Source organism: Cydia strobilella, chromosome 13, assembly GCF_947568885.1.
Source record: "Cydia strobilella chromosome 13, ilCydStro3.1, whole genome shotgun sequence".
Taxonomy (NCBI): domain Eukaryota; kingdom Metazoa; phylum Arthropoda; class Insecta; order Lepidoptera; family Tortricidae; genus Cydia; species Cydia strobilella.
Genome location: NC_086053.1, coordinates 15,552,359 through 15,569,773, shown reverse-complemented (window position 1 = coordinate 15,569,773; position 17,415 = coordinate 15,552,359). Strand labels below are relative to the sequence as shown.

Below are 17,415 nucleotides of genomic sequence, written 5' to 3'. Positions count from 1 at the left end.
GCGCGCAGCTATCGTGACCGCTGCTCATGCACTGTTAGTGCTTGATAATGGAGACCGGGGAGACACAAAATAAATAATAGTACTAGGTACAGAATGTTCACTCTAACAAAACGCGTCTATTAAGATTAAGACAGATATGACCGCTAGGTGGCGCAAGCGCGAGCATCAGGCGTCCGTTCCGTAGCGGTGCGCGGGAAGTGTCACGTCCGTTGCGGCTTACGGTTCAATTTGTACTGGTTAATAGTTAATTGCAATTAACGTTCGGCTAACACTGGCTAGAATCGCTCGCACCATATGAAGGTGTGCGATTTCCGTGACGCCGAGTGTACTATGGCTAGACACCTAAATTAGTGTGGGCCGCATGTACTTGTAGCGACGCGACGAAATCGCGGAGTGAGCCACGCCTGCCAGAGAGCCTAGCTCCGAAGCATATCGCGCGAGTGACTAAAATACGCGTGCGTTAATCTGTAAAATTAGCTTAATGTTAATATGACTCACCACAGTTTAAATTCGAAAACTGTTTCTTTCTTAACATTTTCATAAAAACAAAGCGCAGCGTTCAATCGGCATTCCGCTTAAATGCTCCTGTGTAAAGATTTTTTACAATTGTTATACTGTTGGCGCCATATTTAATTGACTGAATAGCCCCATAAATCGTACCATAATTGTATTGGTAATTAGTACATACGTAACACACGCTTTTGGTTCTTAGCAATACAATCGCATGTAAAACAAACAAGACTTATCGTTCGACTTAAGTACAGCCGGGCTAGCACATGATTGGCGCGAGAGTATCCGAGATAGACTACCCGCCCCCCTTTAATTCATACAGTTAGTAAAAGACGGGTATTCTATCTCGCGGCGAGATACTGTCGCGTCAATCATGTGCTCGGCCTACTGTCAGAGTTTAACTTCCGTACCATTTCGTACCTTTTCACAATGACAATCAATATGAAAGTCACTACGGACCTCATAAAATTGTCACTGTGACAAGGTACGAAATAGTACTGAAACTAAATCCTAAGAATAGTGAGTAATGGAAAGGGCGTTTTCGATAAGTCACTGAAGAAGCTAGAAGTTATATTTAGCTATTTTTCTTCCATTGTAAGAAGCTGGTATTGAAAATAAGTGACAAGCCTATTGCTATTGCATAATGTTTTGAAATATCAAGACAGTAGTATGCAAAGGTAAAAACTTACGGTGCGCCCCACTTCCATGTACTTGTGTGCAACGCAATTGATATTAAGGATGCACAGACTTCAGTTGTGTTGAAGCATATTTTTTTAGTGTAAATTATGTACAAAGAGTATAAACCCTTCGTTTCCAGCACACTGACGTCCTAAAATTCGCGGTATGCTTGTTTAAAATCTAATCGCTTGCCGCTGGTTGGTTCGCGTGGGATAAGTTTTTCGACGCTCCCACGGGAACAAACTGTATAAAAACTGACGCCCTCCTTCCTTCTGCTGCTTAAAATAGTCTAAATAAATATGTAAAATGTACTGATTCTTTCTAACTGTATTGATTAGAAAGAAATGGGTAGTCTTTCTCGGGCGCGATATTCACTACTGTCTCAGCGCATCTGTGATAGACCAGATGGAATAAAATCAGAGTTCAGACAACTGTTGACCTGTGCTCCTGTTGTTTTTTTTTTAGGTCAAATGCCGATACATTTGACCTAAAAAAAAACTTTACTTTTTTAGGGTTCCGTATCCAAAGGGTAAAAACGGGGCCCTATTACTAAGACCCCGCTGTCCGTCTGTCTGTCATCAGGCTGTGTCTCACGAACCGTGATAGTTGAAATTTTCACAGATGTATTTCTTTTGCCGCTATAACAACAAATATTAAAAAAATACGGAACCCTTGTTGGGCGAGTCCGACTCGCACTTGGCCAGTTTTCTTTAAAACCTGTGGGATATCCTCATTGTTTCCAAGCCAGTAGAAATCGAATACGCAGGTTTGGTAGGCAGGTCGGGTAGGGTAGGGAATTATATAAAGTAGGTGCTAAAATTCCTAAACATGAATTGACTGTCAATTCAATTTATACCTGTAAAAGGGCCCTAGAGCTGTACTTGTATATATTTTTTATTTTATGTTAGTTGCTCATAAACAGTAATTTACTTGACTTGTTAAAGATGCTTTTTAATTAGACTGCCGGCATCGCACAGGGTACAAAAAACCGTAACAAATTATACACCTAACTAAACCTTCCTCAAGAATCACTCTATTGATAGGTGAAAGCCGCATGAAAATCCGTTAAGTAGTTTTTGAGTTTATCGTGAACATACATACATACAAACGGACAGACGCGGCGGGTGACTGTTTTATAAGCTGTAGTGATTACACCTTATAAAACAAAGTTCCGTTACCCTAAAGTTTTTACCAGGGACCGGACAACCCTTTCCGCGATAAAACCCTTTCAATGGGCAACACTTAAACACGGCTAACACATTGAAAGACTTTCCCTTTTGAACTGCAAGCCCATTCATACCCCTACCTTTGACTAACCCTTACCGAAAAGCTAACCAAAAATAAGGCTAGCCCTTAATAAGGGTTACCCTTATCTTTAAGCGCTTTTTATAAAGGTTTCCCTTTACGTGAAAGAGACAGGATTAGTATATATCTACGGTAGTGTATGAAAAGGAAAGAAAATACGTGCCTAGTCAAAGAACGCCGCCGTCGCCGCCGACGATCGCTCGGATTCGAAGTAATGTGTGCTTTATGAACAAGGTAGACGACTTAAATTAGCACGCTTATATGCTAAAAGTGAAGCCCTTTATAAGGCTAACCCTTATAAGCAATATGCAAGGTGTTGGTGAGCGGATGATAAGGGTTTTGTAAGGGTATTTGGGCTACAGATTACTCAAATGTGGTAGCTTTATATAAGGGGTTTTAAAAGCAAAACAAAGGGTTTCGTCTGGCAAAGGGTATGGTGAGTTAAGCCTTATGCAATACCCTTATAAAACCTCGATAAGGGATAGCGGGCCGGTCCCTGGTTTTTATGTAAATTTGGGTACGAATGGTTTTATAAACTTATTCACTCAAAACTTTACATGGTCGATAAGTTCTGGCGCGAATTAAGTTTTCATCGCGTGTTATAATGTCAGAATGCATTAAATTATGGCAATGCGGTGGTGCACCTCAAGGTCAAGCTTGGGGCGTTTAAGGCTGGTGTATCGATCGATGAATGATGATGTATGAGGAATGAAATGAAATGAATGTTATGAAAGTGAAGGAAGCGAAAGAGGTATGTCAGGATCGTAGCAAGTGGAAATCCGTGGTCTCTGCCTACCCCTCCTGGAAATAGGCGTGATTATATGTATGTATGTATCGATCGATAGATGGACCATAAAAATATTGTAACAATGTGCTACTTGCTTCCTATAGATGAAATTAGGTTGTTCAGTGTTCAATTGTTCACTTATTAAATAAAAGTTTTGAATGATTCACGGTTAGTTTCACTAGACTTATATTGACCGGGATATACCGTGATTACCTTTTGTATTGTTTTTGAGCTCCCGATATTACGACGCAGTTACATGCATCTTGTTCACGGATACACTCCGTCGAAATATCGGGAGCTCAAAAACAATACAAAATGTAATCACGGTCTATATCCCTGTCAAGTGTCAACATAAGCACTTTTTGAATGTTTTGAAGGTCGACCACGTCTTATTTTTTCTTACAAGGGGGTGAGAGGGAGTCTTGATAGTTCTTAAGATCACAAAAATGTGCCAAGTTAACGCAAAAAATTAAAATGAAGTACTTAGTACCTTTGTACTGTACAAATAAGCGTTCCTAAAAATTTTTACGTTCAAAAATTAAAATTAAAACAAACCAAACGTGTATTCATTTTTCGTTTAAATTCTTACGTAATAAATATTTAAACCCTTTGCCTATTTTTATTTTTTCTTACATAGTGTTGAAAAAGGGTCTAAACTGCCAAAAATCGTCTTACTTAATAAACGAATGGCGCCTTATTTATTAGAAAAGAGACACACGTGCTGACCCTTGAATAGACAATAAACTATTTAACTACTGGACCGATTATTTATAATAAACTAATTCGTATGGTGATCCCAAAAGTACGTTACGGCCAAACTTTAACGTTATTATCATATAAATGGATTTGGGAAGGCAATAACCGTTACGTGACCTTTGAAGGAGTTAATAAGTATGCAACGATATTTCCCGGTCCCTTGGTGTCTCGCACTTTGTTTTTGTCACTGCAGCTGATAACTTGATAAGGGATAGGTATTATTTTTTATTAATTTAAACTTTAAGCCCGTTCCATCGGTTTGCTGCTATCACTGTCACATTTCGCAAGAAAGAACGGGAAAGACCATGCGCGCCAAGTGTCAAGTTTGATTGAATTTTGTCGATTTTTATGTATTTCAAAAAATTCGAAAGCGGTCTAATTACTATTCAAGTTAAGATTGTTTGTTGTTGTACTTGCAAAATATTCTTATGTTATAAACATTTTATTTGTCAATACAGACGCAAAATCCGCAACACGCTTCATCAAAATAAGCAATGTACTTACAAATTATACATTCACAACAGGTTTCGTCAATTAATGACGCTTATTGCCACAAATACAAAAACCGGCCAAGTGCAAGTCGGACTCGCGCACGAAGGATTCCGTACCATTACGCAAAAAACGGCAACAAAATCACGTTTGTTGTATGGAAGCCCCACTTAAATATTTATTTTATTCTGTTTTTAATATTTGTTGTTATAGCGGCAACCAGAACCTGTGAAAATTTCAACTGGTCTAGCTATCACGGTTCATGAGATACAGCCTGGTGACACACGGACAGACACTACAGACAGACAAACAAACAGCGGAGTCTTAGTAATAGGGTCCCGTTTTTTACCCTTTGGGTACGGAACCCTAAAAAAGTGCGGTGGTCACAATTATGTTGTGTTATATTCTGTTATGACTACTAAATACATCTCGCGACGTTCTCAAAGGGGCAGATGTTAAGTTATAAGGCCGATGTTAGGATACAATAAATTATCTCCTAATCGAAACATCTTAAGGGGCTGACGATAGTTAAATTCGTTCACGATCTTTTTGAATGGAAGTGAAAGTGAGGCTCTGTAACTGAACCGCAAAATCCGAAAACTGATAATTAAAATTACAGAAATAAAACTAACTTCGGAATTAGGAGTATTTTCTATAGAACCGATTACGTACAATCGTTATGTCTAGCTAAATCAAAATAAATCCTTTTTCACAAACTCCCCCTTAAGAGCTTTATCACAAAACCAGTGCGAAGACCAACCAGTAAGTCCTTACGTCGATTTACAATACGGAGATTATAAGTTTATACTCAGTAACTGATATGACTGCAGTCTTAGGGTTCCAAAAGAGCAGGTGTCACGATCGTCGGATGCGCCGTAACATTAAATTGGAAATTATTGCCGAGGGTACGAAAGCATTTATGTGTGCACGCACGGTGCAGACAAAACGGACCGTTTGCCGATGAATGGATTGGATAATTTGTGACCTGTTAAGCTTAAACCGGTTATGACTATGAAAAACGGAGTATTGCTCCGTAAAGATGGCATTAGCAGTAACGAGCTAACGAGTAAAGGTCACTGTAGGGAAGACCGTTTACAAGCTTTTTCGTCGCTTCTATTCTAATATGCTCCACTTACAAGAGGTCAGTAGAGCAAAAGGAGCGAAGGTTTTACTTTCTGACTACGATTCTTAAAACTTTAAATTTTATCCTTACTTTTTAAAGCAAAAAAGAGCCCCTTTCGCGTTCTGAGTCGTTATTGACATAATACCTACCATTAACGACACGGCTGCCAACGCTCACAGCTGACAAAAAAATATCGATCGCCCTAAGACAAACTATTTAGATATAGCCAATATAGGTGCATCTCAAGGTCAGTTATAGGGCGCTCGGCGACAGGTGCGCGATCGTTAAAGATGGACATTTACGTTAGCGATATAAGAGTCACACTAACCCGCTCCGATACAATAGAAGTTATGCTCTCATATTAACACATCAGCTTACAAATAATTGTCATAATCATAATCATAATAATTTATTCATAATATAACATTACATGTCAACAAGTACATTACAGCGTGTAACTATACAAATATCATAAAATTCTAAACCATAAGGTTAAACATAATAATTAATCAATTAAAAAGCTCCTTGTGGTCGTAGAACGCCTGCTCAAGAAGCCATTTTTTTAATTTTGATTTAAAAAGTGAAGCACTTTGTGCTGTTATAATTTCCCGCGGTAGATGATTGTACACCTTACGGCCCATGACGTGGGTGGGTTTTTTGGACTTAGCTAGTCTATGCGGCTCGAGTCGCAGCAGTCCTGCGCGCGCACTACGGGTTTCGTACCTTCGCGGGGGTTCGATGATGGGGTTTGTGTCCACTTCATCACGCACATTTGTTGCCATATGCAGTATTAAGAGTGAGGGCAGTGTTAATATGCCTAGCGACTTGAAGAGAGGTTTCGCAGAGCTGGTTTGCGGAACGCGCGCTATCGCACGCACAGCTCGTTTCTGGAGGCGGAAAACCCTCTCCCAGTCGGCGGCCGCTGCCCACGGCTCGATCCCATACTGTAAGCGTGAGTGCACTGAAGCGAAGTAACAGGCCCGGACCATTTCAGTTGGGAGTATTCGTGCCAATCTTTTTAAGGCAAAACATGCAGTTGCCAGTTTTTCACACGTTTTATCTGTATGACCTCCCCAGGTGAGGCCGCTGTCTAACTCAAAACCAAGGAATGTGGAGTTCGTAACTTGATTAATAGGGCTCCCATTCGCTAGTACTGACAGCTGCCTCATCTGTCGTCCAGAGAGGTCAAAACTGATGAAGTGTGTTTTGGTAGTGTTCAAAATAAGGCCGTTACTCGAAACCAATTTGACACTGATGTGGCGGTCACGTTCAGCTTGTATTCAAGGTCATCATATGTAGGGGCGTGCACAACTACGGCCACATCGTCGGCATACATGAATGTCTCACCACTGGTGACAGCCTCTGGCAAATCATTTAGCAGTAGGGAGAACAGTACGCCCATACATGTGGTCGTGGCGTCAGACCGAACGCGACCGCCGTCAGCGACCACAACTTGAGTCCTATTTCGCAACAGGTTACACATCAGTGTAAGAGCTGAGCCTTCAAACCCGTAATGACGCAGTTTGTTGATCAGAACTTGGTGATCAGCGACGTCGAAAGCTTTTGACAAGTCGCAGCACAGAACTGCGACCTGGTTTTTGCTCTCGCGGGCCTCCAATATCTGCCTGACCATAGTTCGGGCTAGCGAAGTCGTCGAACGGCCTTTCCGGTAGGCATATTGCTTCTCAGATAGACCGTTTGTTGAGCTTAAAAATTCTGTCAGCCTAGAACTTAGGCCGTACTCAAATATTTTTGCCAGCACCGGAATTATGGCGACAGGTCTAATCAGGACAGGTCGATCGCCCTAAGACAAATTGTTATGATTATGATATAGGTGCATTACAAGGTCAGTTATAGGGCGCTCGGCAGGTGCGCGATCGTTAAAGATGGACATTCACGATAGCGATATAAGAGACACTAACCCGCTCCGATACAATAGAAGTTATGGTCTCATTTTAACACAATGCTTACAAATAATTATCGATTGCCTTAAGACAAATTGTTATGATTATGATATAGGTGCATCCCAAGGTCAGTTATCTCGGCGCTCGGCAGGTGCGCGATCGTTAAAGATGGACATTTACGTTAGCGATATAAGAGTCACACTAACCCGCTTCGATACAATAGAAGTTATGCTCTCATATTAACACATCAGCTTACAAATAATTATCGATCGCCCTAAGATAAATTGTTATGATTATGATATAGGTGCATCCCAAGGTCAGTTATCTCGGCGCTCGGCAGGTGCGCGATCGTTAAAGATGGACATTTACGATAGCGGTATAAGAGTCACACTAACCCGCTCCGGTACAATAGAAGTTACGGTCTCATATTAACACATCAGCTTACAAATAATTATCGATTGCCTTAAGACAAATTGTTATGATTATGATATAGGTGCATCCCAAGGTCAGTTATCTCGGCGCTCGGCAGGTGCGCGATCGTTAAAGATGGACATTTACGTTAGCGATATAAGAGTCACACTAACCCGCTTCGATACAATAGAAGTTATGCTCTCATATTAACACATCAGCTTACAAATAATTGTCGATCGCCCTAAGACAAATTGTTATGATTATGATATAGGTGCATTACAAGGTCAGTTATAGGGCGCTCGGCAGGTGCGCGATCGTTAAGAGCCAACAGGAGTGGTCATTTCTCCATACAAACGTACTCGACTGTTTCCTCCCTGGTTTTTGAAGCTAGAGGAATGATTTTTTCAACACAGATTAATATTGTCAATATCTGTGTCGGTGTGTTTTGATTTTTTTGATATTTTTGTTTTTTAAGGCGCTAGAGCCCTTCAAACATGGCCAAAAATGGCCTCACTGACTATGCCGCAATGAGATGCGTGGTATTCAAAACTGGTATCAATTAGCCAAAAAATCAAAACAGTCCGACACAGACAATTTCATAATCATTTAGATTTCCAAATTTGGTTACGATTGCTTAAGTTTTGGAGGAGGAAACAGTCGAGTACGAAACCTCGATTTTTGAGATTTTTACGCAGGATTTTTCGCCTAAGCTGCAGTTGTCCTTATCGCACTAATTTTAGGGGCGGGGTCAAGTTTCTAAATACGTACACGGACAGAAAAGTGATGGGCAATAGTCGACATTGAAAGTCGATAATCTAGTGATGTGATAAGTTATCGATAAACCATAACAAAGTCGCGATTTGCCTCTTAGTAGGCGAAGTAAGTAAAGAGAGTATGCACTTTGGCCTCAGGGGATGTCGTTTAACACTATTTATTATTCCTTGGTTCATACAAAGCTGAGCTGACGCACTAGCTACGAGATTAAGTCCTGGTTACCCCCCAAAAAGGGAAGGGAAAAGTCGGCTTCTGCGGTCCAGTTTGCCTCTATTCCTACCTATCTCTTGATATGAGATCAAATTTGGTATAAATTTTGTGTAAATTAGGGACGAATAATTTATTTTAGAAATAATAGTTTCACATTTTCATACACAAATCTGAATATATGAACGAAACATTAAAATAAAATAAATATTTAAATGGCGCTCCCAAACAAAAAACGTGATTTTTTTGCCGTTTTTTGCGTAATGGTACGAAACCCTTCGTGCGCGAGTCCGACTCGCACTTGGCCGTTTTTTGTTAATAGCTTTTGAACTTTTTTATGTGGGAATAAACATTTTTCTAGACATCATTCCAAATCCAATGAGGTATCATACATATTTTTAGAGTGAGTATCTCTATTAGTGGAAGCCGTACAAGCCCAATTTCAAAGAAAAACCGCAAATCGATGTACAGGTTAGCCGTTTGGCACACGCATACTAAGAGGTCAAAACATTTTTTTTTTCAACCGGAGTTCCTTAAAAAAAAATCCCTTAGGAGGGGTGTGCTGAAACATTTTTTTTAAGATAAAGATAAAGATTATTTATTTGCAAGAATACTTAATTCTAAAATACAGTTGTTGTTTTGTTAAAATATGGTGTACAGCGAGCTTAGCACGGAAGTATTTTTATCGCCTGTCACCATGCCTGTCACGTTCTAACAAGTATGTAAGTGCGAAAGTGACAGGCATAGTGACAGGTGATAAAAATGCAACCATGCTGACACCGCTGTATTCAGTCGCATAACGAAATGCAAAAAAAAAAAAAAATGTTATCTAATAGTATAATTAATAGATTAAAATTCATAATAAGTAATTGATTGATTGATTTTGTATGGAAAAAAACTTTTTTTTTTCACAAACCGAAAATCATACGAAAGGGCTTTTTGAGGCGATTCTAAAAGTATACCACATCATTACATTTTAGCATTTTTTTGTAAATTAAAATAAATAGAATTTTCAAAACATACCAACTTTGGGGTCAAGTTTAAGGGTTAAAGAGGTATTTCCCGTTGGATATATGGATATTACGTATCATTGTATCTGCAATACAGTTCCATAAGTCTCGTAAAATAGGTATTGAAGTAGAACTGTGTCACTTTGTATTGAAAAAAAAAAAAAAAACAAAAAAAAATATTTTTAAAATTGCTTTTTTGGGGTTAGATATGAGGATATCACGTATCATTTGTGGTATATTGTACAAAAAAAAATCAGTCATATCGTATCTGGAGGAGCCCAAACTTGGTATAATTTGAAAATTATTTTTGTTTCAATTTAAGAAAAACCGGCCAAGTGCGAATCGGACTCGCGTTCCAAGGGTTCCGTACATTACAAAATTTAAACAATGTATTTTTTATGTGAAACGTGAGTGACTTGTCTTTAAAAAACCCGTAGGGGTCGAATAAAAAACTAAGTACTTAAGTCCGACTCACGCTTGACTGCAATTTCTAATAGGTTTTCCTGTAATCTTTAGGTAAAGATCTATTTAGTGTATTTTTTTCAAAATTTTAGACCCAGTAGTTTCGGAGATAAAGGGGGAATGGTCATTTTTTGCCTATTTTCTTGAATAACTTTTAAATTCTTTATCCTAAAATTATAAAAAAAAATATTTGAGATTCTCACAACGAGCTCTTTTATTTGATATATAACACGATATAGTTTAAAATACTTTATTTTTAATTTTCTCATTTAGCCCCCCACAATGTGGCCCCCATGTTTAAAATTCATTTGTTTACGTTACATGTCCGTCTTTGGGTCACAAACTTACATATGTATACCAAATTTCAACTTAATTGGTCCAGTAATTTCGGAGAAAATAGGCTGTGACAGACGGACAGACAGACAGACAGACAGACGCACGAGTGATCCTATAAGGGTTCCGTTTTTTCCTTTTGAGGTAAGGAACCCTAAAAATGGCTAAAATTATGTGGTATATTTTCAGAATCGCTTCAAAAAGTCTTTTCGTATGATAGATAAGAGAAAATCCGATAGGTTTTAAAAAAAAATTATACAAAAAAAAGTTTTCAGCACTCCCCTCCTAAGGGAATTTTTTTTAGGAACTGCGGATCAAAAATGTTGTTTTGACCTCTAGTATACGTGTGTACGAAACGGGTAACCTGTACATCGATTTCCGGTTTTTTATGCGAACAGCTTACACTATATTTTTCATCACCTTGAACGTTTGTAGACTAGACTATTGTCCCAAATTGGGGTTTCATATTTATTCCGACCAGAATTAGGAGCTCTTCAAACATACCTATTTCTCTAGACTTATATTGACCGGGATATAGACCGTGATTGCCTTATTATTTATGAGCTCCCGATATTTCGACGCAGTTACATGCATCATGTTCACGGGTGACCCGTCACCGTGAAATATCGGGAGCTCATAAATAGGTAATACAAAAGGCAATCACGGTCTATATCCCGGTCAATATAAGTCTAGTGATACCTATTTCTATCAAAATCTGACTCATAAATAAAAAACGGACAATTAATAAAACTGTATAATTACATCAAAGTAAGAAATATCACATGTCACATGTTTCTTTGTTATGATAATTTTATCTAACCTAAGGCATTTTTTTCTATTCAACGAAGCCGGAGAGCGGCAAATTTGTTTTTCATCACACTTGCTCGAAAAGATCTTATTTTATGCAGGTGTACTGAAGGGAAAAGGCCTATATTGTTCCCGCGGGAGTTATAGCTTTCTTTTTTAATTAGGTATGTCACTAATTCATACGAACCAAGTAAGTTATAAGTAAAATACTTTGTTTAAAGTCAAGGTATAAGAGAGTTTTACTTTTAAAATACTCACGACTATAATTTAATATTTTTGTTTATATTTAAAAATATTTGGCTGACATGTTCACCTAGTGTCCAAAGCCTCTATAAAAAGTAGATAATTTTTTTTTTAAATATTTAATTGGATTAATTTAACAGCCCGTTATCTTGTATGTTTTTATACAACAATGTTTTCTTGTATGTCCATGTTATGTTATGTGTTTTTACTCTTCTGTACCTCGAAATGTTAATTAGATTGCAGGTTGTAGAAGGAAATGGAATTCAGTTACTTAAAATCAAGGAGTTAATCACAATAACAGGGAATAAGCAAACGCTTAGTCGTGGTAGCGAGCGAACGAGTTATAATCGAAGAATGTAAGAAAAGAACTGGGTATAGCGTGGTATGTGGTATGCATAGTTATAGCGTAGCGGGTCGCGCGAGCGGGGGCCGGCGAGGAGCGCAAATAGCGTGCGCGTCTGTGTGCGTGCACCGCACACACTGGGATAGTCCCTCGCTACGCGGTACCGTCCCCGTCAGCGCGACGGCGATATCCAGCATGAAATCCCAAAATTGAAAACGGGCTCACCTCCTGTTGGCTCTTAAAGATGGGCATTTACGATAGCGATATAAGAGTCACACTAACCCGCTCCGATACAATAGAAGTTATGCTCTCATATTAACACATCAGCTTACAAATAATTATCGATTGCCTTAAGACAAATTGTTATGATTATGATATAGGTGCATCCCAACTATCCCAAGGTCAGTTATCTCGGCGCTCGGCAGGTGCGCGATCGTTAAAGATGGTCATTTACGATAGCGGTATAAGAGTCACACTAACCCGCTCCGATACAATAGAAGTAACGGTCTCATATTAACACATCAGCTTACAAATAATGGTCGATCGCCCTAAGACAAATTGTTATAATTATGATATAGGTGCATCCCAAGGTCAGTTATAGGGCGCTCGGCAGGTGCGCGATCGTTAAAGATGGACATTTACGATAGCGAAAAATTAAGACTCACACGAACCCGCCACCAAAAAGCCGCTACCATAAAATGAGAGCGTAACTTCGTTTGTATACAATCGAAGTTACGCTCTCTAAGGAAAATGAGCGTTGAAGACAAATTGTTATGATTATGATATTTTTTATTTATTTATTTATTTATTGAGAAACAAACAGTCTTAAAGTAAACATAAGCAACTTAGCTAATAGCTACAAATTGATTTTTTATAGACCTATAGTTTCCTAATTCACATATCGAGGTACAATTAAAAAGTCATGATAAATAGTGCAAACTTGTAGTACCTAGTAGTTGTACATAATCAAAACAATAGTATACCAACTAATACAATAGCATATAAATGTATAAACAAGAGAAAAGACTTATACTTACACTTTTCACTTACTTAGACTTAAATTACTAAGATTACAAATACTTACTATCGGGTTGCTTGCAACATTTCACCCTTATTTTAATAAAGAATATACAGTTCTTTTAAACAAGCCTAATGAACTGCTAAACAAATCTGCGTCCATACACTTTTCATTGTACTGCCTACACGCGCGCCCAATATACGAATGCCGTGCGTGTTTTGTTCTGCTGTTAGGAATGCTAAATAATGCCTTACTGCGACAACTACGTTCATTCCTACGGGGGACACGAAAGCAAATTTTATGTAATAAATCGGGGGCATCTACAACATTATTAATAATTTTGAATAAAAATGCTAAATCTGTACAGGACCGTCTAAGTGAAAGTGGCTGGATATTATGATGTGTAGCCGAGGAAGCGTAATTTACATAATTACGACCCACTCGAAATTCCAGTGCTTTAACGAATTTTTTCTGGAGTCTTTCAATTCGGGTCTTATGGACATTAAAGAGAGGATTCCACACTACAGAAGCAAATTCCAATCTACTGCGAACGTAACTATTATAAAGAAGTTTATAAGTGAGAGGTCTTCGAAAAGGTTTTGCTACACGAAGAACGAAACCCAGTAGTTTGTATGCTTTGTTTAAAATATGATCAATATGAGGGTTAAACGTTAGTTTTGCATCGATTAACACCCCTTGGTCGCGTATAATATGTTGTCGTGTTAGAGTACTGCCGCACAGCCGGTAACTGAATACAATGGGATCCCTTTTCCGAGTGAAAGTAATAACTGAACATTTATCACTATTTAAAAACAGATTATTTTCAATACAAAATGTTTCAAAACTAGTTAGATCATCCTGCAGTAGGGCACAGTCAGCGTCTGTTTCAATGACTCGAAATATTTTAGTATCATCAGCGTATAAAAGAGCTTTCGAATTTGTCAGACACTCCGTGATATCATTTATATATAATATAAATAATAATGGACCCAAATGGGACCCTTGAGGGACACCTGAGGTGGTTATTTTGAAAGCCGATGAAAAACCTCCGAGTACAACACTTTGGGACCTATTTTCAATATAAGATTTCACCCATCGAAAAAGATCCCCATGGATGCCAAGGTTCCAGAGTTTCACCAGAAGCGTATTGTAAGAAATTTTGTCGAACGCTTTGGCGAAGTCTGTGTAGACTGCATCGACTTGATACTTATTATCCATTGCATCTCGTATGACTTCACTAAAATACAAAAGATTACTGTCCACACTTCGACCCCTGTAAAACCCGTGCTGACTCGGATTGATATGACGCCGTACAGCGTATGATAATTGATCAGTGACAATTTTTTCCAATATTTTACCGAATTGGCACAACTTAGAGATAGGCCTATATTTTTCGACGTCCTGGCTTATAGAACCCTTGGGTATAGGTGTAATCCACGCCGTTTTCCAGATTTGCGGAACCTTTCCCTCCTTGATAGACTGCTGAAATAATTTGGTGACAGGAACCACCAAAGTGCCAGCACATTTACTAATAAGTAAAGGATGTATACGATCAGGTCCTGCGCCTTTATTTATATCTACAGATTTCAGATACTTAAGGACCATTTCATTTGTTAACATGATTGTACTGAAGTTAAAAATGGCTTTGGCGGTGGATCCAGACAGTCGATGTCCAGAGGTGGCAAGGTGGAATTTTCAAAGACTGACTGGAAATGATCACTGAACATATTACAAATATTTTCACCGTCTGATGCTGAAACACCCTTGTACAGTGTTGGCCGAACGCTAATGCCATTAACCATTAAAAATTAACAATTAAAAAGGTTAATGGCCATTAACCATTAGCCATTTAATTCGGATTAAATTTTTGAGACGTTAATGGCCATTGAAGTTAATTCGGATTAACTTTAATTCGGATTAACTTCAATGGCCATTAAAGTTTCAAAAAATTAATTAGAATTACTCTCAATTGCATTAACGTCTAATAAAATTACATTCGTGATATTTTAAAATGAGACAGCAAAATGACCCTGACTGAACCCTGGCAGTAGTAGCAGTACCTACCTACTACCTAGTAGAATTCTGGTTTGGTGCAACACAGACATACGCGGTTTTGGTCATTTAAATCGTCTTGATGAGCACTTCGGAGAGCCGTACCCATGATAGAGCTGATGCTGAACCCTGGCAGTACCTAATGGATCTAAGGTTTGGTGCAACATAGGCACACGCTGTTTTAGTCATCCGACTCGTCTTGATGAGCACTTCGGAGAGCCATACCCATGATAAAGCTGATGCTGAACCCTGGCAGTACCTAATGGATCTAAGGTTTGGTGCAACATAGGCACACGCTGTTTTAGTCATCCGACTCGTCTTGATGAGCACTTAGGAGAGCAGTACCCATGATAGAGCTGATGCTGAACCCTGGCAGTACCTAGTGGATCTAAGGTTTGGTGCAACATAGGCACACGCTGTTTTAGTCACCCGACTCGTCTTGATGAGCACTTAGGAGAGCAGTACCCATAATGGAGCTGATGCTGAACCCTGGCAGTACCTAGCGGAACTAAGGTTTGGTGCAACATAGGCACACGCTGTTTTAGTCATCCGACTCGTCTTGATGAGCACTTAGGAGAGCGGTACCCATGATAGAGCTGATGCTGCACCCTGGCAGTACCTAGTGGATCTAAGGTTTGGTGCAACATAGGCACGCGCTGTTTAGGTCATCCGACTCGACTTGATGAGCACTTAGAAGAGCAGTACCCATGATAGAGCTGATGCTGAACCCTGGCAGTACCTAGTGGATCTAAGGTTTGGTGCAACATAGGCACGCGCTGTTTTGGTCATCTGACTCGTCTTGATGAGCACTTAGGAGAGCGGTACCCATGATAGAGCTGATGCTACACCCTGGCAGTACCTAGTGGATCTAAGGTTTGGTGCAACATAGGCACGCGCTGTTTAGGTCATCCGACTCGTCTTGATGAGCACTTAGAAGAGCAGTACCCATGATAGAGCTGATGCTGAACCCTGGCAGTACCTAGTGGGTCTAAGGTTTGGTGCAACATAGGCACACGCTGTTTTAGTCATCCGACTCGTCTTGATGAGCACTTAGGGGAGCAGTACCCATGATAGAGCTGATGCTGAACCCTGGCAGTACCTAGTGGATCTAAGGTTTGGTGCAACATAGGCACACGCTGTTTTAGTCACCCGACTCGTCTTGATGAGCACTTAGTAGAGCGGTACCCATGATAGAGCTGATGCTGAACCTTGGCAGTACCTAGTGGATCTAAGGTTTGGTGCAACATAGGCACGCGCTGTTTAGGTCGTCCGACTCGTCTTGATGAGCACTTAGGAGAGCAGTACCCATGATAGAGCTGATGCTGCACCCTGGCAGTACCTAGTGGATCTAAGGTTTGGTGCAACATAGGCACGCGCTGTTTTGGTCATCTGACTCGACTTGATGAGCACTTAGGAGAGCGGTACCCACGATAGAGCTGATGCTGAACCCTGGCAGTACCTAGTGGATCTAAGGTTTGGTGCAACATAGGCACGCGCTGTTTTGGTGATCTGACTCGTCTTGATGAGCACTTAGTAGAGCGGTACCCATGATAGAGCTGATGCTGAACCCTGGCAGTACATAGTGGAAGTAAGGTTTGGTGCAGCATAGGCACGCGCTGTTTTGGTCATCCGACTCGTCTTGAGGAGCACTTAGAAGAGCAGTAACCATGATAGAGCTGATGCTGAACCCTGGCAGTACCTAGTGGATCTAGGGTTTGGTGCAACATAGGCACACGCTGTTTTAGTCATCCAACTCGTCTTGATGAGCACTTAGGAGTGCAGTACCCATGATAGAGCTGATGCTGAACCCTGGCAGTACCTAGTGGATCCAGGGTTTGGTGCAACATAGGCACACGCTGTTTTAGTCATCCGACTCGTCTTGATGAGCACTTAGGAGAGCAGTACCCATGATAGAGCTGATGCTGAACCCTGGCAGTACCTAGTGGATCTAAGGTTTGGTACAACATAGGCACACGCTGTTTTAGTCACCCGACTCGTCTTGATGAGCACTTAGGAGAGCAGTACCCATAATGGAGCTGATGCTGAACCCTGGCAGTACCTAGTGGAACTAAGGTTTAGTGCAACATAGGCACACGCTGTTTTAGTCATCCGACTCGTCTTGATGAGCACTTAGGAGAGCAGTACCCATGATAGAGCTGATGCTGAACCCTGGCACTACCTAGTGGATCTAAGGTTTGGTGCA

General features: G+C 39.9%; 1 protein-coding gene across 1 annotated transcript in view; it reads left to right on the top strand.

The window, feature by feature from the left end:
- The window catches only part of LOC134746932 (uncharacterized), a 56,200-nt gene that overhangs the window by 5,414 nt on the left and 33,371 nt on the right, over positions 1-17,415 (top strand). The window lies entirely within an intron of this gene.